General features: G+C 33.4%; 1 protein-coding gene across 4 annotated transcripts in view; it reads left to right on the top strand.

Moving 5' to 3' along the window:
• The window catches only part of SEMA3A (semaphorin 3A), a 669,223-nt gene that overhangs the window by 250,365 nt on the left and 394,012 nt on the right, over window positions 1-24,846 (top strand). For all 4 annotated transcript variants that reach the window (XM_074194050.1, XM_074194047.1, XM_074194048.1 and 1 more), the window contains exon 2: window positions 6,123-6,187. The gene's annotated coding sequence lies outside the window, so the exon portion shown is untranslated. The remainder of the gene's footprint in view (window positions 1-6,122; window positions 6,188-24,846) is intronic.

The following is a 24,846-nucleotide window of genomic DNA, read 5'->3' as shown; positions in this document are numbered from 1 at the left end:
TCCTCTTCATTGGTGGTGAGTTCACTTTTTTCATTTATGATACTGGTAATTTGGTTTTCTGCTTTCTTTTTTTTAATCAAATTACCAAGAGGTTTATCAATTGTATTATTTTTTTTCCCATAAAACCAACTCTTGGTTTTATTTATAAGTTCAAAAGTTTTCTTGCTTTCAATTTTATTAATTTCTCCTTTAATTTTAAGAATTTCTGATTTGATATTTAATCGGGGGATTTTAATTTGTTCTTTCTCTAATTTCTTTAGTTGCATATTTAGTTCATAGATTTCCTCTTTCTACAATTTATTCATGTAAGCATTGAAAGATATAATATATTCCCTGACAACCACCCTGGCTATATCCCATAAGTTTTGGTATGCTGTCTCATTATTTAGGATGAAATCATTAAGTCTTTCTATAATTTGTTGTTTGATTCACTCATTCGTTAAAATGAGGTTATTTAGTTTCCAATTAGTTTTTAGTCCATCTCTTCCTGACCCATTATCGCATGTGATTTTTATTGCATTATGATCTGAGAAGGATGTATTCATTATTTCTGCATTTCATTATTACATTTTTATGCCCTAGTTCATGGTCAATTTTTGTGTAAGCACCATGTACTGCAGAAAAAAAGTATTTTATTTTCTATCCCCATTCAACTTTCTCCAAAGATCTATCATGTCTAGGTTTCACAACATTCTAGTTACCTCCTTAACTTCCTTCTTGTTTATTTTATTGTTAGATTTATCTAAATCTGAGAGCAAGAGATTGAGGTCTCCCAATACTAGAGTTTTGCTGTTTATGTCTTCCTGTAATTCATTCAACTTCTTTAAAATTTTAGATGCTATACCACTTGATGCATACATATTTAGTATTGAAACTGCTTCATTGTCTATGGTACCTTTTAGGAGGATATCCTTCCTTATCTCTTTTAACGAGATCTATTTTTTGCATCTACTTTGTCTGAGATAAATATTGCTACCCTTTTTTTTTTTCATTTCAGCTGAAGCAAAATATATTGTGCTCCAGCCTTTTACCTTTACTCTGTATGTATCTCTCTGCTTCAGATAAGTTTCTTGTAAGTAGCTTATTGTAGGATTCTGTTTTTTAATCCAGTCTGCTATTCACTTACATTTTATGGGAGAGTTCATCCTATTCACATTCAAAGTTATAAATACTAACATTTTAAATACTAACACTTTATTGCTCTCCATGGAATCTTCCCTCTGTTTATATTTCCTCCCTTTTTTTACTTCATCCATATTCCCCAGTATTTTGTTTCTGAATATCACCAACTTCAGTGTGTTTGCACCCTTGTATCCAAACCCCTTTCTTTCCCTTTTCCCTTTGCACCTTCTTCCTTCTGTGATGTCCTCTTTTCCTCCCCACTCCCCCTTTCCCCTTTTAATACGTGAAAGGTAAGATAAGTTTCTCAACTTGACTGAGTGTGGGCATGTTAACTTTAGACCTAATCTGATAAGAGTAAGATTCAGGCAGTTCTCACCTTCTCCCTTCTTCCCCTCTATAGCAATATGTCCTTTGTACTTCTTTATGTAATGTGATTCACCCCATTTAATCTCCTCTATCCTCCCATCTCTTTACTGTCTCCCCTTTTAAAGGAGATATTGTTTTTAAATCATTCTATCAGAGTCATGGATGAGTCATGAGTGTCTATCACTTCTGGCTAAGTATGTTCTCTGTAATAGAGTTACAGTTCTTGAGAGTTATGAGAATCTTTCTCCCAGGTGGAGATATAGCCAATTTCATCTTATTGAATAGCAGTTTTTTTTCCTTTGTCCTTTGTTTTTAACCTTACCTTTTCACGTATCTCTCGTGTCTCCTATTTGATGTCCAAATTCTATATTTAGCTCTGGTCTTTTCATCAGGAATAGTTGGAAGTCTCCTATTTCATTAAATGTCCATCTTTTCCCTGGAAGAGAAGGCTCAGTTTTACTGGATAGTGGAATCTTGGCTGCATCCCAGGTTCCCTTGCTCTTCAGAATATGTCATTCTAGGCCCTTTGATCCCTTAATGTTGATGCAGCCAGATTATGTGTGATCCTTACTGTGGTTCCTTGGTATTTTAATTGTGTCTGGCTGCTTGCAGGATATTCTCTTTTATCTGATAGTTCTGGAATTTGGCCACAATATTCCTTGGTGTTTTCATTTTGGGATCCCTTTCCAGAGGAGATCAATATATTCTTTAAATAACTATTTTACCCTCTGGTTCCATGATATCAGGGCAGTTTGCCATCACTAAATCCTGTAATATTAAGTCCAGGCTTTTCTTTTTCCTCTTCAATGTTTTCAGGAAACCCAAAGATTCTTAGGTTGTCTCTCCTGGTTCTATCCTCAAGGTCAATGGTTTTGTTGATGAGATATTTTACATTTTCTTCTAGTTTTTCATTTCTTTTGGTTTTGCTCAACAAATTCTTGTTGTCTCATGAAGTCATTAGTTTCCACAGATTCCATTCTGTTTTTTAGAGAAGAATTTTCTTCTTTTACCTTTTTTTTATTTCTTTAATGCAGTGGGGTTAAGTGACTTGCCCACAGTCACATAACTAAGCAATTATTAAGTGTCTGAGGCCAGATTTGAACTCAGGTACTCCAGACTCCAGGGCTGGTATTCTATTCACTGTGCCACCTAGATGCTCCTTCATTTACCTTTTTCAACTCCTTTTCCAATTGGTCAATTCTATTTTTGAAGCAGTTTTCCATTCTTCCATTTGTAGTTCTGAGAGAATTATTTTGTTTTTGCATTTGCCCAATTGAGATTTTGAGAGATTTATTTTCTTTTTGTATTTGTACAATTTTATTTTCCAAGGACTTGTTTTCCTGTTGCAAGAAGTTAATTTTCTCTTACAAGGTATTAATTTTCCTGTGTTTCTTTTCCCAATTTTTCCAATCAATTTTTAAAACTCCTTCCTGATCTCTTCTAAGAAGTCTTTCTGGGCAGGACACCAATTCATATTCTTCTCAGAAGTTCTAGATATCTCTGGGTTAGGATCTTTGCCTTCAAGATAGGTATCAATGGGTCCCACTACCACTGGCCTTTCTTCATTTCTAAGATCTGGTGTTGGGGGAGGGACTGGCTCACAGAGGTTTGGTTTTGAAAACCCTAGAGGCTGTGCTCACTGAGTTCAGTGACTATAAATGGGCCAGCCAGTAGGGGATGCTGGTTGCTTTCTCTGGAGTGTCTATGACCTTGATTTGAGGCCCTCTTCCTAGGCCTGGAGGGGATGGGTGGCTCTGCAGGATACTTTTATCTTTTAACAATGTGGGCTGGGCCCTGGGGGCAAGGTCCTTAATCTCCCTATTTAGCTAAGGGAGCTCTGCTGCCCACACCAGAGCCTGGGTAGGGGGAGGGAGGCAGTTATTGTGAAGAGGGCCCTGCTGGAAGTATGGGGGTCACAGCCCCAAGCCAAGCAGATCGATGTCCAGCAGCACTATGTAATTCTCCATGCTGGAACTTGCCTTCCAGCCCCACTGAGACTCCCCAGACTACTGCTCCCACTGCCAAAGCCTCCATGACTGAGGTCAGACCTCTGGCTTCAACTTGCTACCCCTGGGCTGTCTCTCTGCTCTCCTAGTTCACCCACAGTCCCCAGAGACAGACCTTGTTGGTAGATGTTCTTCTCCTAGCTTTTCTTTCTGGGTTTTGTTGATCAAATTTCTGGTAAGATGTTTCTTTCAGGGGGCAGCTAGGTGGCACAATGGATAGAGTACCAGCCCTGGAATCAGGAGTACCTGAGTTCAAATCTGACCTCAGACACTTAATAAGTACCTAACTTTGTGGCCTTGGGCAAACCACTTAACTCCATTGCCTTGCAGAAAAAATGTTTCTTTCATATTATTTCTGAGGGGAAACCAGGAGACCTTAGCACAGTGCCTGTCTTCTCTCTGCTATCTTGTGTGATATTGAGTATCGGGATAATAATGCATTATTGGTGGAGTTTTGAACTTATTCTACCATTCTAGAAACAGAATTATTCACAAAGAAATCAATTCCAAAATAAGTCTATATCCAGAAGAAATTGAGGTCATAACAATCAGTTGGTGAATGACTGGAAAAATTATGGTATATGAATGTTGTTCTATGAGAAACCATGAATGGTTGACTTTAGCGAAGCATGAAAAGAATTACAGGAACTGGTGCTGAGCATAGGAAGCTGAACCAAGAGAAGATTGTACACATTAACAACAACTTTGAGAGTTGATTAACTATGTTGGATACAGCTCCTCTCAGCAGTTCAGAGAGCTAGGGCAACTCTGGGAGACCTGTTATGGACAATATCATCAACATCTAGAGGGGAAAAAAAACTGAATCTGAATTATAATATGTCTACTTTTTTTAAAACCTTCTTTTATTTTTTCCTGCCTAACACATGATTTTTTCTTTTTTCTAGTTCTAATTCCTCATACATACAATGATTCATATATAAACATGCTAAACACAAATGTACATGCACTGCTTTTACTAGCCTTTTCATTGAGGGGAGAGGGATAGGAAGGAAGAGGGGTAGAAAAATGTGCAATAAAATGTGAAAATGTATTATAAATATTCAAATGGATGAACACTGAAAAACTTTCTTAACACTTAATTGGAAAAATAAAATAAAATTTTAAAAAATTTGTGCTTCTTGGGGGAAAGAACTGTTTCATTTATGACCTGCATCTTTAGATCTTAGCACTGACCCTGGTGCTTAAATAACTATTAAGAATTTTTTTTATTAATATTATATCTGATTAGTCCCTATTTCCTAATCAAAAAAGGCTTAGAGGAGGTCAATAAAATTATCAGTGAAAAGATAAAAGACATATTGTGTTTAATCTTAAAGAGGGCCATTGCTTTAATATGTAAAGTGAGATAGAGTAAATATCTTGCTAGCACTTGCTTCTCATGTTCAATATTATAATGGTGATACCATTTTCATTTGGTTGGTTATCTTCTACTGTGCTTTTACTGGGCTTTTCTTCCCATATTCACTGTGCCTAAAACTTAAACTTTATGAAAAATTTAAGTACCATTGTGAATGTTTGACAATTACACTCTATTGTGGTCTCTCTAGTGACAACTTTATATGACTTCATCGCACCCTTTTCCTAATTTCTATTTTTTATGTAAGTTTTCTAAGAGAAGTGTAGAAGTAATTGTACATATAAGACAAGTAAATAAATATAAATGGGGGTACATTCCCCCATTTTAACTGATGGGATATGTAATTTAAAAAGTTTGAAGACCAAATATTATACCATATTGACTTTTGTATTTCATAAATACAGGTAGTTAATAATAATGATGATAATTGATTGATACATTAATCCAGATATTATACTTGATCTGAAATAATTTTTTTATTCTTTTGCTATATTGTTAATATAGTTACTTATTCATCCCCAAGTAACCTTTTGTTCCATTGAATTATAAACATTTTTTCCCAAATGGATGAATTTGTCTTTTTTTCTAGGCTTTCATTTGCAACAATCTATTTTTTTCTCACCATTGTATTGTACCTTACAAATGGTGTTCTTACTTAGGTGTAGGGGAAAGAGAATGGCTATAATTTAATTTTATGAAAAGCCTTCCTTTTTTAAAATAATTACTTTAAAGTACCCTTTCCTAAGCATTTTTATTCATTGAGAATTTGAAATAATTGATGTTATGTTAAAAAACAAATTCACCTTGCCTAAATCGTACTTAATGGAGTTTTTCCCCTTCTATATTCAAGGGAATTCTGAAATGTGAGGTCCAATTATACAGTGTGAAATTTGATGTTAACTGCTATGTTAGTATTAACTATGTTAGTTATTTATTTTTATCAGCAAAGGTTTTTTTTAAATGTTAATAATCTCATAGCCTTGAATGTTGTTAGTTTAGATCGTTAGTGTTCTAATTTACAAATTACTCAAATTGACACTGCTATTATATCTTCTCAGTCTAAAAAATGAGGCTATTCAATTGCCTTCAAATTTGGTTAGCAGTGCTTATAGTTTATAGTCAGTGTCAAAGCTGATGAGTACCAGAAGCAATTTATTTTACCTTTGTCAGATTTTTGTATTAAAGTTACCTAGGTCTTTGAAATCATTTGGTTAAAGACATATTAATTGGGAATCTTCTTTTTTTTAAAGATACTGAAAGTATACAGTTGGATTGAAGAAAAACGAACTTCATAAAATAAGTATCGTGGCAGAAGGTAAGGGATTAAAAAAAGATGTAAATCTAAATATTTTGACTTGGTGCAAGTTTGGAAATAATAGGTCAACCCTTTAAAATATTGAAAAACAGAATTTTCAATCAACAAGCAGAGATGAAGCTTCTGTTATGTTTTTAGCCCTTGGGTTTTAGCTGTACTCATTATTATATTTGTAAAATATGCATGTTTTTATTGTCCAGGGAAATCATACTTCAGACATGCTAAATTTTAACTTTAAGAAATCTAGGAGTTTTTTATGGTTCCTTTTATTCTCATACAGAAAAGTTGGTGGTACTCAGCTTTCTCCATTTTCCAAAGAATGTTTAGTGCAAAACACACTTGGAGGAAGGTAGAAATACTTTATGGACACAGTTTTGTGTTATCCTGAGAAAGGTGGCCTTTTGCTGGTTTCGGAGGTAGATTCCTTTGGCTTCAAATCTAAGTTACCTTTGTAAACTTGGGCATTTATTTCTGGAAGCCTTGTTTTCCCCATATTATAGGATGTATTTTTAGGTGGTATAGAAAATGATATTGAACCAAAGAAGGACAAAAAATAAAGATTCTGTGATCATCATTCATTTTGTTTAGACATATATGAGCTAGGCTTGGTGGTGCTCACCTTACAATGTCTGCTGCCAAGGAGTTTGAAGCTGGCTGAGAGTTTGATCCTAAGAATTCAGGAGTAGACAGAGGTCAATAAGGTGTACACACTAAGTTCAGTTTCAATATAGCAAACTCGAAGGGGGGTAGGAATGGGGGGGGGGGGGTCTCTTGAATGAGGTGAATCAAGCCAAAGTTGGGAAAAAAGAGTAAATCAAGGCCTCTGGCATAGTGGGATTATACTTCTGAGTAGTTCCTGAACCTCCAGTTTAAAAAAAATATTTTGATACCAGGCTGGGAAAAGGGTGAAGGGGAGTAAGTTAATCAGTCCTTCATATCACTAGCAGAATACATTGTATTGACTATGGAAATAAATACTTTTTGTTCCCTAGAAAGGGAGATCATAGTTGGTGGATCCCTTGAGTTCTAGAGTTCCAAGCTGAGATAGATCTAAAGCCATCAGGAGTCTACACTAAGTCTGGCACCAATATAGAAATCCTTCTGGAGTGTGTGGTGGGGGGAGGCGGGGAGGAGCCACCATACAGAAAGGACTAACCAGATAATTTTGAAAATAGAGCAGGTCAAGCTTCTATGCCATTCACCTGTAGGATGCAACTGCACTTTCAGCCTGGGCAAGAAAAATGAAAGATGGAAGAAGGAAGGAAGGAAGGAAGGAAGAAAGGAAGGAAGGAAGGAAGGAAGGAAGGAAGGAAGGAAGGAAGGAAGGAAGGAAGGAAGGAAGGAAGGAAGGAAGGAAGGAAAAGGAATCTCATGTATTCTACTCATGCTACTTACCTGTTTAAAACTTTCAATGTCCTTCTAAATAAAGTTCTAAACTCTGTCCCAAGGTACTTGGACTTTAACAGTCTGAACCCATAATATCCCATGAATTTTTTTATCTCCTCTCATTTCCCATGTCAACTAAGTCTTTCTTATCCTTCCTTCAAAGCCCAACTCATACCCTTTCTTCTCCAAAAAGCCTTCCCTTTACCTCTTGATTGTTCATCACTACCCAATTGACTAATTACTTATTTGTAACAATCTAATATTCATATTACACTTTTTCACAATAGATACTTAAAGGATTATTGACTAATTTACTAAACACAGCCAATCAAAAATTTAACTCTCTTCAAAAATATTATAGTTCTCTTCCCTGATTCATTCTAGAGTGTAATACTGCAGAAAATTTTAGCAGTGATGGACTTTCACACCCATTTTCTTTATATATTGTTTTGAGGAGAAGAGAAGAGGTGGAATAGAAAATATGAAAAAAGGAAGAAAATTACTTTTTTAGATATCAGAAAATGGAATAAGTATATATATATACATATAATATGATACACCTATATGCATTATATAAGTATATGTACTAAAGTTTATTTATGATCAGAATATTTTTCTTTATTCAGATTTCATTTGATCATATTTGACCTAAGAAAAATAAAGCAAAGTTTCATTTTCTTCTGTTCTTTGAATTAGAATAGTCATCAATCCTTCTTTATAAAATGCAAATAATTTAGATTCCTGCTTTTAAGAAATTTATTTCATATGAAGACATGACATTTCTAAAAGTATGAATGCTTAATTGTGAGATAATCTGAATTTTTGCTTTGGTTTGATCTCACATTTAATTTAAATTATGTCCTTTATTTAATTTAAAATTAAACTAATTTAAAGTCTCCTTAATCTGTGCTATACCTAAACTGTTGATATTGATATTGAGAATCACTATGAATATTTAAATTCTATACATGTGATAAATTGATAAACTTCTTATCTTACGTAGTAATAATAATAGTAGAGGAAGAAAAATAAATTAGAACTAATCCAACATCTTTTCTTTAAAAAATTTTTCTATTCATTCCAATAGTATCCATGGTTTTCAATCCATTTGATAATTTCAATGTTAGATAGTAGATAAAGTCTAAGTATTTGCTCTTTGTACAATAAATAAATTTCTGCTGATTTCCCCATCTCAATTGCCCCCCCCCCAGAGACTAATAAAATGAATCTTGGTTCATAAAGTAAATTTCCTGTGTGCTAATTGCAAACTATTCCAAGTTTATTAAGATTTCAGATAGATCCTCAGATCTGATGTGAATGCTACAGTCATCATATTCATTAAATATATATTCTAGGATAAGTCAATTTAAATTGTGCATGCCTTACAATCTATGATGAGTTACAAGCCATTAGTATCATTTTTTGAAGTCTTATATTTTTGGACTAAAACGAAAGTCCATAGGAAAGACCTATATGACTGCAGTGGGAATGTCAGAGAGTCCAATAGATATAACTTTCAATGACATTTAATCTATAATATTTTCAAAGAAACAAAAAAGTATATAATGCTATAACCTTTGATTATGATATTGCCAAGTAAAATTTCAAATCCTAGGAAGTATTAATTCTATATAATAGCATACAGAATAACATAAAAAACAAAATATCAACTTACACTTAAGCAATGTTCTCTAAATGACTATTTTATCCCTTAGATTTTTTTCCTACTATTTTTAAGGAGTGATGCTAAAAAAAATTGTCATTATGAAGAACAGATGAGTTAATACATATCCAAGTAAAGGACCTATAAATTGAAATTTGTCTAATCAACTCTGTATGAAGTGATTATATATAAAAATCCAAGATTATACATATTTTTCCATTCAATTTCCTATATCTGAGACTTCCACTGACATTAAAATATTTTGAATCAGCATTTTCCATGTGTCAGAAACCAAGAAACCATGGATTTAGGAATTCAATCTCCCATTCTTAGAGGTTTGTGGTACAAATTTAAAAAAAAAAAGATGAATATTCAAAACAAATGAGACTATAATCAAATTGATTAACAAAAAGAAAAATGCATATGAATGGGAAGAAAGGACATTTCCAATTTCTACAATACTACATTTTTGTAAAAATGAGGGGATAGCATTAGAGCCCATTGAAATGGCAGGAAGTGAGGTGTAAACCAATGTAAGTTAATAGGAAGTGAGGACTTTAGATAGTACAAATTTAATGTACTCATTCTTATATACAAAATTTTCATTCACTCTAGGGTTTTGTTTCTTTTTTTGTGATATATTAAAATATTAAAGAATTAGTTTCTAAGTCTGGGAGACTTGAATTCAAGTATCCTGCTCTGACACATAATTGTAACTGTGTCAATTTATCGACACTCAGATGTTATTTATTCTGGGCAACTCTTCAGGACTATGAAGAGGAGATAGCAAACTAGATTGGTAGAGTGAGGTTTCTCAAGTGGGAGCTTCCTATAGCAAAGACCTGCAATGCCTGGTCCCTAACTCATGAAAACATAAAAATAGTACTTATATAACTATGAACACAAATTTCTATTATAAACTTGTATCTCTGAAAAAAATCCTTTATAAATTAATGATATTCAATTATTTTTTATTTATTATTTTTTCTATCCGTATGCACATGTATATTTTTAAGTTACAAAATTTCCTTCCACTTTCTCTTCCCACCTGCCTCTCCTCAGCAGTAAACAGTCAGGTTAGCATTATATATACATATTTTTGATAAACATGTTTACAGATTAGTCATTTTTTGTATTAGGAATTAGGATTAACAGAAAGAGATAGATAAGAGATAATTTTTATAAAGTACTCATCAGATTCTGAAGGGTTTGGTTTTTTGTTTTTGTTTTTGCTTTGTTTTGTTTTATTTTTCTTCCTCTGGATGGGGAAAACATTGTCCATAGCTAGTCTAATGTGGTTGTCCTAGCTCTCTGAACAGCTGAGAGGAGCTGCTTCCAATAAGGTTGATCATCTCACAATATTGTTGTTAATGTATATGTACATTGTTCTCCTGATTCTGCTCCTTTGACTCAGCATCAGATCCTAAAACTCACTCCATGCTTCTCTAGAATCCAACCATTTATGGTTTCTTATAAAACAATAATATTCGATAGTATTCATGTACCATAACTTGTTTAGCCATTCCCCAATTGATGGGCATCATCCCCTCCATTTCCAATTCTTTGCCACTACAAAAAGAGCTGCTATGAATATTTAGAACCTGTGGGACTTTTCTTATTTTTTTATTATTTCTTCGGGATGAGTGTTTTTTCCATATATATATATATATATATATATATATATATATATATATATTACATTCTCTCAAACATAAAAATCTCTATTTTATTGTATGAATATGTTTTACATAATATGATAATGTTTTCCAAATGGTCATATGTAAATTCAATTTTTGAAACAAATCATATTTCACATTGATTATTGTGGCCATCATTTAAAGAAAATAATGCCAGAAATGAAGATTTGCATAATGTGTGGAATCACCCCACGTTCTATTTGGTTTAATAGCTTAGATTTGTTATATGCTCTGCTTTCTTATGACATTTTTATCTTTTTTAATATTTATGGGAGTTATTTTTTATGGTAACCAAAATTGGAAACTGAGGTGCTGTTTTCCTATGGAGAAGTTGCTAAAAATTGTGGAAGAAAAACATAATAGAATATTGTTGTGTCATTTTAGTAATTATGAAATGGATAACATATGGAAACAAGAAAGTCCAGTATGAAACAATGTAGAGTGAAGCAAGGAAGAATAAGAATGATTTATATCATAATAGGAACATTGAGACAAAATTTTGGGGACATGGTCAAAGTCGGAATTTGTTTCCTGACTATGTATTTGTATGTTGTGGCCTCTATTTTATTTATTAATGTTTATTTTCATACTTGGATTGGGTATGGAATTTAAAACAATTTAAGCAATATTTAAAATGATTTTGATAAAATTTGTTTAAAGTATTTTATGTTTGTGACTGATTTTGATTTACCTCCTCATAACAGAGTATTCCTGGTTTGCTAGAGCAGAGGTGTCAATATATCAGAAACAATTTAGTCATATAATGAATTGGAAATGTTCATCAGAATTAATAAAAATGCAATACAACAGAGAATGCTAATTTCTGATTTTCTAAATCAAAAAGAGATCTGCAGGAATCCATTTCTATGTGGATTTGACATCTCTAGGAAAGAAGATAGACTGAATGACTCTGAAGTGTCTGTCAACATGGAGATTCTGAAATTCCACATATATTTTCCTAGGATACGAAAATGGAATACTTCCTAGACATGCTGAAATTTTCTTTTAGAATCGAGCTTACATTTAGCTCCTGGACCTTCCCTTTCCTTCCTCATTTTTCTTCCCCAAATATTAGTAGTATATATACAATTTATAGTTGTTTCTTCTTCCATACTTAATATTTCTGCAGAAAAGTTTAAGAGGTTTGGGGGAACCTTTTCCACAATGGTACAATTAAAGGAGTGGTGCCCATTGGAGATACTTAGAAGTCATTTGGTAGTGTAATCTGCTGACTATTTTGTGTGTTTGTATGTGTATGTGTGTGTGTGCGTGTGCATGTGTGTGTGTATGTAGTTATACACTTTTAAATTAATCATGCATTGTTTTTCAAGCAGCTAGGTGGTGAAAGAAGTAAAACACTGGACATGCAAAAAGGAAGACCTGAGTTTAAATTCCACCTCAGACATTTACTTATTATGTCAATATGGGCAACTCACTTAATGTGATTTGCCTATATTCCTCATCTATAAGGATGAGCTGGAGAAGTAAATGGCAAACCACTCCAGTATCTTTGCCAAGAAAATCCCCAAATGGGGTCATGACAAGTTGGACAGAACTGAAATGAGTGAATAACACCAAATATCTTTGAGAATATATCTAGAAATGGAATATATCTAGAATATCTAGAATATATCTAGAAATGGAAAGGAGATTTTAGTCACATTCTTAAGATGATTCCTAATTGCTTTCTAGAATGTATGAAATTTTATGGGCCAGAAATCAATAAGGTAAATAAAGAATTATCCTTAAGTTATCCTTTTTTCAACTTTACCTCACTTCTTCTCTATTGAAAGAAATCTATTTAATATAGTATCTAGCACCTATTAGATGATTAATAAAAATTGATTGATTAATTACAGCATACCCATGGAAACTGGAATTAACTTTGCTCCCCAGTATATTGACTGAAACCCAGCTGTGAGCCCTTTGAACAACAAGTATACAAGGACCTATGGATTAATGATGATTTTTCTAATGTCCTTAAACATTTCCTTATATGCTGCTTTTATCTCCTTAAGACTTCACTTTTCAGGGCCTTGGAATTAGGAGGATGGGCATTTGAATCCAGCCTCCGACATTTACTAGCTGTGTGACCTTGGGCAAGTCACTTAACCCTGGTTGCCTCATATCCAGGGCCATTTCCAGTTATCCTGATCCATATCTGGTCACTGGACCCAGATGGCTCTGGAGGAAAAAGTGAGGCTGGTGACTTGGCACAGCAACCCCTCACTCAAATCCAATACATGCACTTTGTCATGGCAACACCTACCTGATGTTGGACAAAGGACAAATATTAAGTAAAGTGATGCAATAGATAGATTCCACTGGCCCTGGAATCAGGATGACCTGAGTTCAAATCTGACCTCAGACACTTAATATCTACCTAGCTGGGTGACCTTGGGTAAGTCACTTAACCTCATTTCTTTGCAAAAAGCCAAAAAAACCCTTCACTTTTCTCTTTGAGGTTGCATTTACCTGAAAGTAAGCCAGTATATTTTTACTAAAGGAATTACTTAACTGATACATCAGACTATGAGTGATCCTTTGCAACATACCCTAAATTTCTCCCTAACATCCACTAATAATGTATTAGTGTGTCAATATTTCTAGAGTCCCAAAAATAACTTTGAGTCTTTCAATATTTCATCAATTAAAATTTGCTAACTCCAAGGTTAAAACTTAATACTTGTTTTTATGATTTGGTGATTTGGAGCAAGCTTTCTTATGACTATTAATAATTTACAATATTTATAAACTATTCCTTTGTTTCTTTTGGCTACATATCCATTAAGGAATAGACTTTTAAGTTAAATATTTTTGTTAATTTCCTTTATTTTTTAATATTAAATCCTCATCAGAAATGTATGATGCAAGTATCTTTTGTCAAATTAACACTTTCTTACTATCTCAGCTGCGTTGATTTTGTTTGTTCAAAATTTTCATTGTGATATTATACTAAGTATTTCTTTTATCTTTTGGTGATTTCTCTTAACTTTTCATAGGTTAAGAGTATGGCTAATAATTCTATATTTAATCATATCCAACCATTTTCCTTTAGCATGGCGGTGAGCTTTTACACTTAAATTGAATATGACTTTAATTTATTGTGGTATATGGTATGGGATGCTATTATATGTGTTTAAGTTTATTTACCGATCTGTTTTCCAAATTTTCCAAATAGTTCCTCTAAAATAGGTTTCTTGTGACTTATGTTTGCAAGTTTACTGCACAGTAGGTTTTGGTTTTTGCTTTTTTTTTAACTGTTTCTAATTTTTGTTCACTGAGGCTTTTCTATTGATCTATTTATCCAGGATCAAATAGTTTGGACAAATCCAAATACAATAAAAATAAAGGATATAGTATATTGAAATGAAATGATATTCCCTCTAAATTTCCATATTTTCATTATTTTTCTTGGGATAATAAATTTTTATTTGTTTTGTCTAGTTTTTTGAAGTATCCAATTAGTAGTTGAACTGGAATGGCACTAAAAGCATGAATAATGTAAATAATATTGTCATTTTCAATATTTTGTACTGATTAACTTATAGTCTTTAGATGCATCCCTCAACTTATGTCATTTTTAATTTCCTTTAAAATACATTTTAATTTATTGGTATAAACACCGAGTAATATAAATTTTCTCCCAGATGTTTTGCGTTTTATATATTTTAATAGAATATCTTTTTCTATTATTTCTTCCTTTAGTTTTGGAATTTTTTGTAAAGATGTTAATTTCATTCAGTTAGTTTGTATACTTATATTTTACTCATGCTATTATTTATTGTCACAAGTTTCTGTTAAATTTCTTTGGTTTTTCTAAATAAACCATTTTTACTTTACTAATAATATGTTGCTATGAACAAATAAGGATAATTTCTTTCTCCTCTTTGTTAGAGCTTTTGTCTTTATTTCTTTTTCCTCTCTTATATTTTGCATTCCTACAAGTATGCCAGATGTTATGGGAAAACTTGCTTCTCATCCTCCTTACTAGAAATATTAGCCCTTAGTATAGTTGTATATTTACCTTTCTGAAATACAACACCTTCTATGATTAATTATTTGAGGATTTTTTTAATGAGTGTTTTAGTTTGTTAGGAATGTTCTTTTTTTCTTCAACTAATGTAATCATGTGATTTGGGTTGTCTAGGTTTTAAATAGCATTATCTGTTTTCACAAAGTTAAAACATCCTTTTATCCTTATTATAAATATAATTTGATGGAAATAAATTTTCTAGAAATATTAAATATTCTAGATATATTGCTGTATTTATGACTAAATTAATTTTTAGTCTCTAATACTCTTTTTATACTTTATGTGACTTGAGTTTTACATGGTGGGTTTCCTTCACTCTCTGAGCAAATTACCTTGCTTCACCGTTAAAAAAAAAGAAAAGGTTATTCAAAAAGATCTTTCTCATCTTCTGTATCCTTATCTAACATCAGTCAGAAATCTTACCCCATTTTCTCTAAATTTGCTCCAACCCCAAGAAAATAAGAGGCCCTTCTTCCCAAAATCAATTTTATCTTCATTTATTCTTGATCAAAATCCACCTGTCTTATGCATAAATTGATTCCACTATCATCAACAACAAAATATAACAAGCCTACAAAGAAGAGGGAGTGCCTGAACAACTTAACTATCTCCTGAAGAAACTATATGCAGGCCTAGGAGCAACAGTTAGAATCAAATACTGAACAACTGGTTAGTTTAAGACTGGAAGAGAAGTATAAGACTATGTATTGTCACCTTATTTATTTGACTCATATATAGAGTACATCATGCAAAATTCCAGTCTAGATAAATCAAAAGTTAGAATTAAGGTTGTCAAAGGAAATATCAGCAATCTCAAATATGCAGACATTACCTCTCTTAGAAAGTGAAGAGAACTAAGACTAAAGGAATTAAAAGAAATCAAGATTTTTTAAAGTATTGGACTGCAAGGATATCAAATTAATCAGTACTTAAAGAAATTAATTCAATCTATTCACTGGGAGATCAAATATCAAAACAGAAACTTCTCACTGCAGAAGACCTTGATGTTGGTAAAGATTGACAGCAAAAGGAAAAGGGGATGATGGGGAAGAGATGGATAGATAACATCATGGAAACAGCAAACATTAACTTGAATAGACTTCAAGATATAGTAAAAGATAGAAGGGCCTGGTGTGCTAAAATCCATGGGGTCATGAAGAATTGGACATGCCTACACAACAATAACAATGAAATCATCCCCCAGTCTCTCACTTATATTTTTTCCTATATGCTCCTTTCCTGCTGCCTACAAATACTTCTATGTCTTCCCTAACCTTAAAAACAAACAAGCATTTTTCTCACCTGCCACCCCCATTCACCTCAAACCTAGATAGAAATATGAGATCCTTTACCCCAAAACTTCAAAAATTATGATTCCTTGTCCATATTCTATCCCCTGAAACAATCAACTAGATAACCAACATTGTGGATATGTGGTCTGGCTATAAATGCTGCAAGTATCTGTTATCATGACTTTTGAAGACCTAACCAGAAAAGAAATTTGACAGTGTTAGTCTTTGGAAACTGTTTATTCCTTAATGACTAAGTATCCAAATACAATTTTTAATTAGCCTGGAGTTTGAGATGATAAGATTAGTTATGGGAAAGAATAAATTGAATATGTTTAAATCTCTGCTAGAGTTCTTACTATGATTTATGTGTTACCCACACATTATTCAGGATGCCATTGTTTCAACCTCATCTTATAATTTAAAATTAAGTCACTAAACAATTAATTTCTACTGTTGCTCCAATGATTATTTTTAATCCTAGAGCTACAGTCTCTGCTTGTATTGAAAAAGGAGAAGGAAGATGGAATAGAATTAAATTATATCTACTTGAGTATTTTTGATTAGAGAGGATCAACCTTGACAACTCACATGTGTAACTGAATGTTTGAATGGAACATTGCAGTGGAATTTGCCTTACTACTTTGTATAATTTCAAATTCTCTTCAGAGAGTAACAAAGTCAGCCTCTGCTAAACTTTCAGCAAAATGATTTCTTCTCTATTTTGAAACATTAACCCAAAATCAAAGCTGATCCAAATTCACAGCTTGCTTCTGACATACTTTAACAGAATGACCTTGGGTTGGTTATTTGGCTTCTCCCTACCCCAGGCATATCTCCAAGAAGATGAGTTGTTCTCCAAGAAGATGTATGAACTTTTCCTCCTGGAATTCTTTAGGTGTGGGCAATGTATTGACATAATATACATATGTGTGTGTGTGTGTGTGTGTGTGTATTTTTAGGAAAATTCCATGATAAAATTACAAAGCTCATTTTAGTAAGAAATTTGGTTTAGTAATTAACCACAGTATAAATATACTATAAATACAGTATAAATACACAATAAATAACTTATATAAATATAAGTAAAGTGGCTTTTGATGATTTCAGTTAAGATGAAAACTGGATAAAAATAAATATAATATAAATATAATAAAAATAAATATATTATAAAACTTCACATATAACAGAAAATTCCAGATGCCTATAAGAATTGATAAAGTATTCATAAAATTCTGAACAGAAATAGGAAAGAATGCAGACCTGGGAAAGTACAAGGTACTTGAAGAATGTTCATTATAGTAATCAAATATAAAAGCCACACCTGAAATAATCTCCATCTAATACCTAGATATACCAAGATGTGAATCATGTTTTGGTTTTGATTTTCCCCTTGGAACAAAAGTAATTAATTTCTAATTATAGAAAGCTAGAGGGGGGAAAATAAACAAAAATTCAGACATTATGAAAAAAAGGTAATCAACTGGGCTAAGTAGATTTTTTAACTAAATTAACCCTCTCCAAGATGACAAAAATGATTCTGTATTTTCTTTGGGAATACTCCATCCCACTTTCTTCTTTGCCTTCTATCCATTGAATACTCAACTAATATTTGAACTATATGGATTTTATTGATCTCTTAGTGTCCTGGAGGGAGAAATTTACATTTAGGTAGGCCCTGGCAGAACTGATTAAGGCACAAAGATTCTGTTTTGGCAGGAGGCTTCCTCTAAGCTTGAGTTTCTGCCCATACCTCCTTTTAGGTCTGATATTCAGTCCCATTCTAAGTTGAAGGTCACTCTCTTCTTTTGATGGACAAGTCAAAAGTAGCTTTGTAGATCCCACTGTATAAAACTCTATAAAATTATATTAACAACTGTATCAAAATTATATTAAAAACTGTATAAAAACATAAATACAGCTTTCAAAGCTATATCCTTGAGTTTGGTTCTCTAAACAGACCCCTCAAACATTCCTGAGTAATCATTATATGTTAGCCTAATTCTGTTTTGTTCCTTCTTAAGATCAAACTCTGATCCTTATTGGGACAAACGCTGTGGGTTAATGCATATTTAATATAATTATTATTATAGTATTAGATTTTAAGACTAAACTCACAGAAGACTCCTCCTCAAAATAAAAGTGTGCCTATTGTATTATGTATTCATAAATATATTTCTGTACTTATATATTAATTTAAATGTATAATGTTATTTGATCACATCTTAATGATTTGATTCATATTTTGATGGTATTTATATTTACATATATGTTAAGAAACATGCATATATATAAATATGTCTAATCAAAGGATGAATCAGATTACTAAGAAAATGATGATTGATATTATACATATGTGCATGTGTGATATGTTTTAACCAACAGGTTTTTTTAAAAAACCAACAGGTTTTTATAAAGTATTTTTATGTTCTAAACTCCATTCTAGGCCCTGGGGATGGAAAGAAGCAGGGGGGAGGGGGGAATTTCCTGCTTTCCTACCTCCTAATTGGGGAAATAGTATATGCATAACTAAGTACATATTAGAGAGTCAGAATAGGTAGAAGGTATTCGAAGAAGGGAAGGCAATAGCCTCTAGGAATGTGGAAACGTTTCCTCAAGAAGGTGAGATTTAAGATGATTTTGTTTTTTAGTTTTTACAAGGCAAATGGGATCAAGTGACTTGCCCAAGGCCACACAGCTAGGTAATTCTTAAGTGTCTGTGGTCGGATTTGAACTCAGGTACACCTGACTCCAGGGCTGGTGCTCTATCCACTGTGCCACCTAACTGCCCCCTAAGCTGAATCTTGAAGGAAGCAGATTAAACTAGGAAGTGGAGGTGGGGTGAAACAAAGTTGTAGACATTGGAGACATCCATCAACCAATCAATAAACCTTTATTAAGCATATCCTATTTGCCAAGCTTTGTGGTAAGTGCCTGAGATACAAAAAGAGACAAAAGACAGTCCCTATTGCCTTCAATAAGGGCAATCTTAATTAAATGGTGGATAATGAGAGAAGATAAAGAGATCATTGAGAATAGCATTCTCAAGAACTTTTTGCAATGAAGATGAAGAGGAAGAGGAAGATAGAATGGATAGAAGGATCAAATGTTCATTTTTTTAAATAACATATAAGACAACTATGTTGATAACAGGGACGGAGAAATCATATATAAAGAGATCAAATAATAGAGTGGTTATGATAATGGACAATTCAATGATTAAGAGAGAAGGGGCTTGGATCACTTTCTTCTAATACAAGAATGAAGATGAAGAGGTAGCCTGGCATATAGTAAATAAGTGTTTGTTTTCTGACTATTGATTTACTTTTTTTTGTTTTGGGGGGGGGACTTTTTTAGGTTTTTGCAAGGCAAATGGGGTTAAGTGGCTTGTCCAAGGTTGGATTTGAACTCAGGTACTACCTGACTCCAGGGCCAGTGCTCTATCCACTGTACCACCTAGCTGCCCCTTGATTGACTTGTTTGTTGGTGAATAGATGCTATAGGAAGATTTGTTAGCTATATTCAATGGGGAAAAATGAAGAGAAGTAGGGTCTTAATGAAACTGCAATTTTTCCCATGAAACTTTGGTATGCTTATCTGATGAAATGATGAGGAGAGGGGAGTTCCAGAAAATTTTGGGAGGAAGTGTTTTGAGAGACTTGAGAAAAGATGAGAATACTTGAAATGGCCATTTTAGAGAATAGAATCAATTAAAATAAGTGCTTTAGGCCAGACTTCTCTGACCTGTGGTCCAGCCAATACTGCTTGGCTGTTCTTTTCTCTCTCTCTCTCTCTCTCTCTCTCTCTCTCTCTCTCTCTCTCTCTCTCTCTCTCTCTCTCCCCTTCACTCTCTCCCTATCCCTTCCTATGTGTTGTAACTTCTTTTCATAAATTTTTGTTTTATTTCCACCCTTCCTTTCACGAGTCTGAATAATGATTCTTCATAGGCAGAACTGAACTCAAGTAGCCACCAGCTGCATAATGGTGAGCCAGGCAGGATAAAAAATTTCCCATTGGGAAATTGGATCAAGCTTCATAGGTGAGAAGTACACTCTTTTTTTTAGATCCTAGATTTTTAGAAAAGTAGGAAAATCATTGGGCCTAAGCCCTCCTTCTGTGTCCCCTTTTTTCCAGAAAATGGGAAAAGGTTGAGCTAAGTTGATCCCATGTGGGTTGTTTCACAGTAGCCCTTACATGGGCCTGCCCTGTTGTTCAGACTGAACGGATGAGGCAATTCTGAGGTGTGTTTGGTTTATACCCCACTGTGGAATGAGGGTTGTTAAGGAAGGACATTTGGTGAACATTTAATTTATGTGTCTTCCTACCTATAAATTGACAGAGAAAAGGACCTCCTCCTCCCCACAGTTTTGTGTGCTTGCTCCTTGGAAGGAATTAGATTTGATTAGCAAAATACTTTAGCTCCTGAAAATTATCTTTGGATGGAACTCTTTTTCTCTCTCTTTGAAATGCTCTCCCTCATTCTCTGCACCCCCTCCACCCTCTGCAGAGGGAAGGGGGTGGGAGAAGGAAAATCTTCCTTTTTTAGAACTTCAAGATTCAAACCTATATCTCAGATGGAATGCATGCTTCGCTGCAGGATAGCACTGTGCTTAGGTACATGAGCAACAATTGAATTATAATTTTTTTCCCCTGGATCTCTTATACTAAGTTACAGCCTGGCTCACTCTCTTGGTTCTCCTTAGTGTTCAAGCCACCTGAAACTCTGGTTATAGGCAATTGCCATATTACAACTTATTGATAATTCATCTGCCTGACTTCAGGTATGATAAAATAGGAAGACAATATGCCAATGAAGTTATTTAGTCCTATAGGGTTTGATGTCAAATTCTGCTGAAGGAGTAAGTGACCTTTGAAAGAATGACCCTAGCCTCAATTGGGATAGGATTCTCTTCAAGGAATCCCTCAACTGGCTTATTGAAAAGCATTGTCTGTATGACCTCATAAGTGAACATGTCCACATGTCCTTCTCTGCTCTGTAATAGCAAATTGCCATGATCATTTCAGGTGCATCATAATTAAGTATGAAAGTGAGCCAGTGGATCAGGATCATGCCTGTTGGTATATTTTTAAACTACTTTAAAGAGAGCTATCCATTCTTCAACTTTTGTTCATTTTAAACATGGGCAAAGCTATAACAGAAAATTTTGTTGCAAATTACTTTTTTGGATACATGCAGTTTTGTATTGGAGCACATTTTCTTATTTTGATACTGGTTTATAATTCTTAACCCCTTATAAACCTTCTAATTTTTTCCTAATTATTGGACCTCTGTTAAATAGCCTTCTGTGTCATAATATCTCTAAGTTTTGCTTGCTCAATTTTTTCCCTTGAGTTTTGTTTCTCTTAGCTCTAAGACCAGTCTCTGCAGGATGCCAGCCGGCTTTGCCAGCTGATCATTCTCTGGACCCTGCCTCAGTGAAGTCCTTTCTGTAATGCATTCATCTCCAAATGACTCTGAAAGGTCCAGGAGAAGCTGGGCCCCGAATAATTTTGAGGGTGGGGGAATGATGCAGGGGAAAGATGAAGAGAATTGTGAATGTAGAAATTGGGTAGAGATGTAAATTGACTAGAAGTAGAAAATTATAATTGCAACAGAAACAATTTGTAATCTTAAAGGCTTTTCAAATTGGGTAGAGATCCCTATTACCACTGATTCATTGTTTAATGTAAAATTTGTATCCTGATCTCCTTCGGCTTTACCCTCTACCTAATTCCTGGTTCAGTAAGAGAAAAGGAGTTCACCTTTTGCCCTCTGGATGAGAGGCAAGACATAAAAACCTGAGTTGGACTCCAGGTCAGGGCCCCGTCTTCTCTGACCTGTGGTCCAGCCAATGCTGCTTGGCTTCTCTCTCTCTCTCTCTCTCTCTCTCTCTCTCTCTCTCTCTCTCTCTCTCTCTCTCTCTCTCTCTCTCTCTCCCCAGCCCTTCCTATGTGTTGTAACTTCTTTTAATAAGTTTCCAAAATAAAATAAGTCCTTTATTACAGTGAGAATCAGCTGGAGATTAGACAACATAAGTTTTGTAATATACTTGATCAGCATGGTTTCATGATTTCCTTCAGTTCTATTTAACAATTTGGGCATAGAAGTGAAAAAAAACAGAAGATGAAATTAATACAAGGTAAGATTTGGCAAGAGGTCTTTAGTGATAGGACAAGGTGTCAGTGGAAAGTTAAAATAGCTCACAAAAGGATAGAGATAGAGAAGGAGATAGAGATAGAGTTCGACTTCTGTCTCTATATACCTATCTGATCAAACCATGAAACTGATACAAGGATCTTGAAGCACATCAAGTTTAAAAGATCCCTAAGGGCTACTAAGATTGAGACTAGTGTTCCTCAGTTAAACATGAGATTCATCATCAGGTGATATAATGTATTCTTGAGATTCATCTCATATGAAGATCATTTTATAGAAAGCTGGTCTCCACAGCCTACAGGCTTTATGAACTTGAACAAATTATTTAATCTCTGTCAGTCTCAGTTTCCTCGTCTGTGAAATAGATATAATAATAGTACCTACTCTCCAGTGTTGGTAGAAGAATCAGATGAGATAATTGTAAAAAGCACTTAGCAGATTGCCTGGCATATACTTAGAGCTATATAAATATTTTTATATAAATATAAATTTCTCTAAATTATAGAGACCATGATCTACCTCAGTAAAGGAAATATCCCCCTAGCAAAATTAGAAATGTTTTGAATATATGCTTATGTATACATTTATAGATATACATGAATTTATATATATATGTATACAATTTATGTATTTATGTTATTTTTGCTTTCTTCAAGTTTTTTCCCTTCATGTAGATTGAAATGAAATTGAGAAACAGAGAGGTATAAAAGCAATATTTCTATACTTGAAATTTGACAAAAACAAGTTTGAATGAATACTGCTTCTCATACTTCTGTGTCAGTTGGTAAGCTTTTTCCCTTTTAGCCTCCATTTTCTTCCTCTATAAAATGGTGAGGAGAATAGTTCCACAACTCTAAAGGGGAGTACTGAAGATAAAATAAGGCATTATTTGTGAATTATTTCATAACAAAAACTTACACTGTGCATGGTGTTCCCCAAGTCTTAAAAGCAATTTAAACTTTTATATATATATATATATATATAAATGTATATTTATATATATATATATATGTTAAAATTTTGTGCTTTAATTGCAGTTTTAAGCCTTAACAGCCTCAAAACTTTTGGGATACCCTTTATAAATATTAGCATAAATAAAGGATGGAAATATTTTAATAGTTAAATAAAATTAAATTCATAATATAGAATTATATCAGAGGGGAACAAGATGGCATAAGATTAAGGATAAGGGAAATAGTCAAAATTATGTCTAGACACTAGGAAATGTAGAAAGGTGAAAAAGCCAGACATAGTCTTACCAGCCAGCAGGCTACAATGCCAAGTAATTCAATGGAATAAAAGTAGTCTGACATTATTAGTTTCCTAAATTATGTTGAAGGCCTCCCTACTCTATTTCCTTTAACCAGTCTGGGTCTCTAAGTTAGTTCAAAGATTTGAAAGGAGAACAATCACAAATTCACACAGTTTTTGAAGACTCATAAACACAGCACACAGTTTTCCATGATGAAAGGTCATTAAAATATTCATTATGCCAATATATTTAAGCAAAAATATCCTCCACCCAAACCAACTCTCCAGGTGCCTTAAGAATTTCTAATCTTGACTTATCTTTCACAAATTCTTCTGGGTCTGGTTAAATGAGTGCCTAAAATTTCCTTAAATCATCTTTACCTGTAAGTAGTCTAAATAAAATTTCATCTGAAATGCTAGATTTGAACAGTATGATTGTTCTGAAAATATGAACCATCACTTTTGGCTTCTGTCATGAATGTGTTTAAGCCTTCAACTTTAACACTGTATTCACATAGATTTTTGGCATAGAATAAGTATATACAGACATCTTCCTCCAGTCATTTAGCTGGCAGATTGAAAAATGCCCATAGTTTGCTAATGTAGGAAATGACTTCATCTACCTAAAGGGCTGCCAACTCTTGAGAAATCAAGATTTATATTTCACTGTCAAATTTAGGCTGAGGATTTGTGAACCTCACTATTCTAGAAGCAAATTGTTATTAACATGGAGAGTTAGCTCTTTATTCTTCCCTTTTCTTCAATAGTAATACTAACTTATTCTCAGTCCACTTATGGATGATTTACATTTTGCATAGTATTTGTCTGTAAACTCAAATAACTTTTTGACTGTAGTACTAACTAGGCAACTATAACAGTAACAAACTATAGAGTAAGCAAGTCTTAACTGTGTTTTTCTTATTAAGTATATTTCTTTTCTAGAATGGCATCTAGAACAAATTATTCATAATAAATGCTTATTGAACTTAATTCCTTTTTTGTCTTAACTTCCCTTTACTTCTCTCTTGTACTCATAGATTGTCATTTTATTTCTATATGTTTCCAATGTATTTGTCAAATTATAAAAAATGAATCTTTAATGGTTTTCTGTAATTGTACCAAAGAATCACAGTGACTTTTACAGGAGTACAAAAACAGATTAACATTGAGTTTAATTGAA

Source organism: Macrotis lagotis, chromosome 7, assembly GCF_037893015.1.
Source record: "Macrotis lagotis isolate mMagLag1 chromosome 7, bilby.v1.9.chrom.fasta, whole genome shotgun sequence".
Lineage (NCBI taxonomy): Eukaryota > Metazoa > Chordata > Mammalia > Peramelemorphia > Peramelidae > Macrotis > Macrotis lagotis.
Note: the sequence above shows the minus strand (reverse complement) of the source record. Positions and strands in the feature narration are given on the sequence as shown.